The sequence below is a fragment of the Alligator mississippiensis genome, chromosome 7 (assembly GCF_030867095.1).
Source record: "Alligator mississippiensis isolate rAllMis1 chromosome 7, rAllMis1, whole genome shotgun sequence".
In the NCBI taxonomy this organism is placed as follows: Eukaryota; Metazoa; Chordata; order Crocodylia; family Alligatoridae; genus Alligator; species Alligator mississippiensis.
This window is the reverse complement of record NC_081830.1, coordinates 70655846-70661845: the sequence shown is the minus strand read 5'-3', so window position 1 is coordinate 70661845 and position 6000 is coordinate 70655846.

Sequence of the window (6000 nt, the reverse complement as noted above, 5' to 3'; positions counted from 1 at the left end):
AGAAAGGCAGGCTATTATTTAGGAAACCAGTGCAGAAAGAGAGAGCTTTCTTGTATTGATTCTCCATGAGACTCTGCCCATCTGTTTTTTCTAGTTTCATGAAACTATATTTTGAGTGACATGGATGTGTAATTTAACACCAAGTTTGCACATTTTCCAGTTTGTGATATTGCAGACATGAATGTCTAGGGGCTGTCAGACAGATAAATGTATAAAAGGGAAGACCACATTAGTTTATTAAATCAGCATACTGTATCATAATTTCTTTCCTATTTAGAGGGGGAGAGGGAAACTCACAGCCAGATATAATCTAAATGTATGACAAAATCTCTTATTTGAATAAGAATGTAATGTTCTGTGCATCAAAAGGTTATATAACATTTCCAAATTATGCAGAAGGATTTCCTGCTACTAAAAGAAACTACTCTGTTTATGCTGAAAGCTTTGGATACAGATAGCAGCCCCAGCACGCATGAATGTCTGAACATTGTTGCTATTATTGAAGGAATAATACTTAATCAGTTTGTAACCATGAAGGGTTTTTGATTACTCCTTTTTGTTTCGGGTATACCAAATGCTGTACAGCTCTGTCATTTGGTATATACCATATATTTAAAACCAAATGCAATAGAAAATCTCTACAGCCTACATTTTCAAAAGTTACTAATCATTTCAGATGTCTCTGTTTTCTGAGTGACCAATAGCAGATCAGAAAGGAGGCTTGGTTCCTCCCCTACCCTTCCCTCACCTGAAAATCTAGGCCTTGTTAAGGTGAGATAAGCACCTACAATTGCCCATCCCTTTGGAAATGGTGTCCTCAAAGTCTCTGGATATGGGGATGTGGAGAAGCTGTCTCTGAACTTTCATTGAAAGTGTGGCTTCTCAAAAAGTCTTCCCTTCCTTTCTTCTCTCTCTTCAAGTGAAAGGTCAGCTTACTCCATAATACAGGGAGGATTCCAGCTGTCAGCAACACTTAGAGAATCACTGCAGAGAATCACTGCAGTAATCACAAGTTTGCAGCCTGTGTCTATTTTTTCTTGCATATCTAACGGGAAAATGTGTACAGCAAGAGGCACAAAACTAGGATTCTATCTAAGTAGCAGCAAGTGAAAAGGATTTTCACTGGCCACTCACAGTACAGAGCCGATTTTGTGACTGTTTCATGGAAAGCCTGCCCCTCATCACTGATTGGTTAACAGAGCTCTCCATGGTGTGGTCCCACCTCTTGCTGCTGATTGGAGAGGGGTGGCACCACGCAATGTACAGCCCTTCAGCCAATCAGTGGCAAGGGAAAGTGGGGGGTAGCTATCATCTTGGCTGCTCCCCTGCACTGGTGGATCCCCTCCAGGAAATTGTGAGGCTGGGATCCAGTGACCATGAGGACTGCTGACTCGCACTGAGGAGCCAGCATTTTATTTTTAGTAGGGCTCTGAGGATTTTTTTTTTTTTATTATTATTTTTATTTCACAGGAAGTGCCCAATTTCGTAGTTTCTGTGAAATCCATAAAATCTTGTATTAAATAGGTGCCTACACATAATCCTACCTGGGGTACCATTAAGTGCCCAGAACAACAGGGGAGGAACAGAGTTTTGACGTCTGCTTTAGGCATTGTGCTAGTTGTATTTCTTGGGACTGGGAAGTAATATTTCCCTCTCCTCCAAATTGGCCACGGCAGATTGTTTCTTTTTTTTATCCAATCTGTACAACAATCCAAGAACCTAGTGGGTGGCTATAGAAATAAAGGTCCAGTTGTGATGTGTCCAGCATTGGTTCTTTTTAAAGAAAACAGGGGCCACACCAGAACCAGATGTTTGGTAAAAGGAGGTGCTGAAATAGAGAAAAGGAGTGGTGCATGGGCAAGATGCTGCCAAAAGGAGGTGTGAGGTATCACAGCCAAAAGCCAAATTAAACCTTCTGTGGCCCTGCATCCACTGCCAAACTCAGGGCTTTGAATCCTTGCTTCCCATACAAAACTGCAGTGATTGCAGGGCCAAGGAATGGTTAACCTGGCTCTTGGCTGTGATGTCTTCTCTTCCAGCAGTGTCTTGCCCCTATTACATTCTGTGCAGCCAGAACCAAAGGCTCAAGCCCTTCTCCTCCATTACAGCGTGCCAGGGTACAGTTCTGGGGACAGGAGTCAGAATGGCACTTGGGAAGAGGAAGGGGCTTAATTTGTGGCTTGCCTGCTATAAAAACTGGCCACCACTGTGATAGAAGTCTGCTTCCCTAAGGAACCATAAATGAAGGGCATTTTCCTTAAGGCTAGAGAATAAGGTTGGACCTCTTTGTATGTTTACAGTGAAAATGAAGGAGAAATATAATTCTGGATTTTGGAAGGTGTTGAGTGCCTCCTGTGAAATAACGATACATATATATATATATATGTTAATGCAATGGCAAATTAAATGTGTGCTAACTAATATTGGTCTCCTATGCTATTTCTCTCTTTTTTATGCATTTGTATTTCTTAGTGATTTTCAGCCATCGTTATGCAGTTATATTACGGGCATAGACAGAAGTGATTTTTTTTTGTACAATCTGGCTCCTGAAAGTGCTCTACAGACATATCGTAACACACATGCACAGTTGCAGAGTAGAGTGCTTTTAAAATGGCAGATCCTGCGAAAAAGTAACCCTTGTTAAATCAGGTAATAAATAAAGGCGCTCTAAATTAGACTTGTATAGAGTTCACTACAAAGATTACATTCCATGCCCCCAGTCTGCCACAAGGAGGAAGCAGAAAGTCTTCTTCCTCTGCAGCCAGGGAGTGAGGAGGAAAGTGCAGCCATGTAGGATGGGAGGGCCCTGGCTAGCACACCCACCCCTAGGGAGAGAGTCCCCAGTGCCCAATAGCACTGTTTGGGGGGGGGGGGGGTCCAACCTCTGGCAGAGCCCCTCCACATGAGGGAATCTCTGGCAGCCCATGCTGGTGTCTTCGTGTAGGTGGAGGAGCGAGCCCAAAGACACCAGCCGGCCCAGCTGCTGGGCTTCCACAGTGCCTCCTGCCTCCTGGACTTCACCAGTCCATATAGTCTCAAGCCCCCATCATCAAACACCAAACATCTGTTTACTTTCGATGATGCTGTAACTTTATGCACTTGTGTAAAATGTATAAAGTTACAGTATGGTCAATTACTTCTGTAAGCATCCTATATTTTAGATCAAATAATAAACTACATTTATTTGTAAATTTTTTTCACAACAAAATCTGAACATTTAAAACAAAATATATTCCCATACATGCTTGACATTTTATTTAGAAAAACACCCACCTTTTCAGTTGTGTCATTACTGGTATATCAATTAGTTTGTGGTTTTTCCATTTAGCATTAACATACGTGTTCTATAAATTACTTATTGACTTATGCAGTTAAACCAGTGAAACTGAAGAGACTAACTAGCTGGAATATAATTGACATTACATTAATATAGATATCATAGACTCTGGTTGTTTTCAGGTAGTACAAATCAAATTGAAGTAAACAATATCTTCAAGCACAATAGTTAAATAAACTCATTTGAAGGGCCTGCTCCCATCACATAGCTGGTATTACTTCAATATCACTATTGCTTTCACACAGTTCAATAATTAGAGACTCATGTTTTTAGAAATTTGCTTTACTTTGTTGCATCTGAAAAAAAACAAGTGTAATCATACTACCATCACTAGAATTACTCTATTGTAAAATTGGATTGAAGCCCTTGCATTTACCATATAAAAAATTCTGCCTAATTTTTCTTTACTGATTTGATATTATATCACACTGCTTTATGTAACTTGATCTAACATGGCTTTTATCTAAATAACATGGACTGAAAAACTGTTTTTAAGGTCCAATGTTCAAATACTGTAATTATGCAAAGTCCAAAGGCAGGACTTCAAAAGCATCCTAGTCCCAATTTCAAAATCAGAATTAATTCAGAAACAGAAGATCTGGGTCTTCGCACCTATGGTGCCAGTGGGACGATGTGCAAAAGGAGTGCTCTGTAATGGAAGTTCAGAATATGGGATTTGTGAGGTAGTGAAGGCATACATTACATGTCTATGGAAACTTTCTCTTAGGGCATTGGTTACTCATTCTCTGCCCCCAGGAAGGAACCTGGCACTGTGGCTTGTAGCCACGGCACCAGCCATGAACCCAAGTAAGATCTGCTGCACCTCAAGACTGTGAACCAATCCTGCACTACTCCAGTTAGATTCCTGTTGTAGAGTATTGTGCTATAGACACTTATATATTTACATTTATAGCACTCAGGAAATAACAGTCAGGATGTCTAGTTTATAATTTTTCCATGACAATAGAAGTTCTCAACTTGTATTTGTGGTCACATGCTAAGCGATCATAACAACACTGTTTTGTATAGATTGCAAAGTGGGAGCAGCTGCCCCGCTAGTAAAGAAAGGAATGCATTAAGACAGATTTCAGGATAGAAAAAGGGATCCTGGTATGGGAAGGTTAGACAATTTCAGAGTGTAGAGCCTGGTTGAGAATGGCTGCACTCTTCTGGGACTTCTTGTTTTATGAATATGTATGCAACATCCTTTGAAAACCATTATAAGTGGTTATGAAAAATCTTCAACTGGATCAGGCAAACTAAGTGCCCTATTATCTGATATAGTGCACTTATGAGAATGTAAAACAATACAACTGGACCAAGTAAACCAGTCTTTGTAGTATGTAGGAAGAAATACATTCCTCCAAAACAGGAATCTGGGGTGAAATCCTAAGCATTATAATAGTCAGAAGGGTTAATTATAATAGTACCTTCTGGCCTGAACATCTATGAAAAAACCCTTTGTTTGCCCGTCTGAATACCGTCTTCCTTCGGAAACAAAACCCAGAACCTTTGAAGTTAGTTCTATAGAAGATTTTACCCTCAATAATTCTTGCCTTTGGCATATTTCATGGACCATCATGGCAATATCACCTCACACTCCAAGAACCTCTCAATTCATTTAGGGTCTGCTCTAAAGGCATCAAAATCAATAGGAATCTTTCCATGGGCAAGGACTATATGGATTAATTGTTTCAGTGTAATTTCCCATGTAATGTATTCTGTCTCTGCGTTAGACTTCACCAAAAGTACCTAACCTTCCCACTTATATTAAATTAGAGTTAAACTGCGTTGTTGTTCTTTTTTTATTCTCTCTCTCATGGCACCAACAGGAAGGATGACTGATAATCTGAAACCATTTCACTTATTTCTAAAATGTAGCAAATGACCTAATTTACAATCTTGCATATAATGTCTAAGTAAAAACTAAGTACTGATACAAGGGGCACTTAGAACACATTGGTACAAAATATATTGTAAAAACTTTAGCCCATTGTATGTATTTCTCTAATTATGGCATTATGTACAGGTTGATATGTTTTAGGCAGGATATTCTACTTTACTGGAGTATATTATATTCCTACACAATATACTGTAGGCTATTTTACTTTAATGTGAAAAATCATAATTAAAGAACAAGTAAGGGATTATCATTGTCCTTCTCTATTGGAAAAAAACAAAGTTAGCAGTCACTTCTGCTCATTTCCTGCTCCTGGAGATCCAGCCTCTGAGTTGACAAAGAGTGAACAGGGCAATGAGTGATGAATATCTTTTGTTCTAATATGGCCTCATAGAGATTCTCTATAAGCAGGAGAACACAACATGATGATAGCACCTATGTGGTCTCCATATTTGCCCTGCTCCCCATGTATCAACTCCATACCAGCTAGGGCAGGGTCCCTGGATTACATATAATTTTCCTGATGGAGTCCCTTGGAACAACTAAGGGAAAATAAAATATTGTGATCTTGAAATAATTTGAAACCAGATCCATTGCAAAGATGCAAGAGATTTAACACAGTAGGACCCCACTCTATTTGCAAGGTAAGGATTGATTGAAATTTAAAAACTAGCACTACCTCTACATCATAGTAACTTTAGTGGGGGGGGGGGGAGGGGAGGGAGGCAGAGTTTTTACAGCAATCAGGATTCCTTTTGTAAAT